We start from the raw sequence: 970 nt of genomic DNA, 5'->3' as shown, positions 1-970 counted from the left end.
TAAAATAAAATAAAATAAAATAAAATAAAATAAAATAAAATAAAATAAAATAAAAATTAAATTAAATAAAATAAAATAAAATTATATTAAATTAAATAAAATAAATAAAAAATATAAGAAATCATTTACGCCACGCTCTATTCAGAAATCAGATATTGATCTCAGCTTAAGTTACTTTAGACGAAAAAAAATATTAAAATTATTTTGTGATTTATATTATTAAAATTCTGTTATATTATAAATTTAAAATTCTATTAAATATAGGAAATCTTTTACATCACGCTCTATTCAGGAATCAGATATTAATCTAAACCTTAGACCAAAATAAAAAAAAAAAATGATTTTGTGTTTTATATTATTCTAAAACATTGGCAACTCTCTTTTGCCGTTTAATTTCCATATAATATGCGCACATCCACATGCATATATGCATACAATCTCTATGCACGATTGGCACTTTCGCGCTATGTGCTACACTTTAATTTCTAAGTTGTCTACTATTTTACCATTCACCTTTTTATAGCACCAGGAGCTGTGTGAACTGTGCATTGAAAATGAGATGGAATTCATGCTTATTTGTGCAAAGAGAGAACGTGTGGAAGTACGGTGAGGTGTATAAGATTATAAATGAAGTGTTTTTTTGCAACATATATAGGCAGGTAAGCTGATTTACCCGGCGTTGAAAAAAACTAGTTTAGCAATGGTTCGCTTTTTATGCTTTTAGAGCCAGTACTGATTCGAGTTCTTAATACTATTTGAGTAAAAGCAACTGGAAATGTCTGTAAACTCCTCATAAAGACTCCATAAAAGACAGTTCTAATCAGAACCGGATTCATATTCGGCCGAGGAGAATTACCTTGACAATAGTCTTACAGAGACCAACATAGGTAGTCTTAATATTTATTATATGGTCGAAATGCTCTATTTCTCTACTATTTGCTTGAACAGTTCGCAGCAGAGATAAACTAGT

This window comes from Zeugodacus cucurbitae, chromosome 3 (genome assembly GCF_028554725.1).
Source record: "Zeugodacus cucurbitae isolate PBARC_wt_2022May chromosome 3, idZeuCucr1.2, whole genome shotgun sequence".
In the NCBI taxonomy this organism is placed as follows: Eukaryota; Metazoa; Arthropoda; class Insecta; order Diptera; family Tephritidae; genus Zeugodacus; species Zeugodacus cucurbitae.
The sequence above is the reverse complement of the archived record's forward strand: the minus strand, read 5'-3'. Positions refer to the sequence as shown.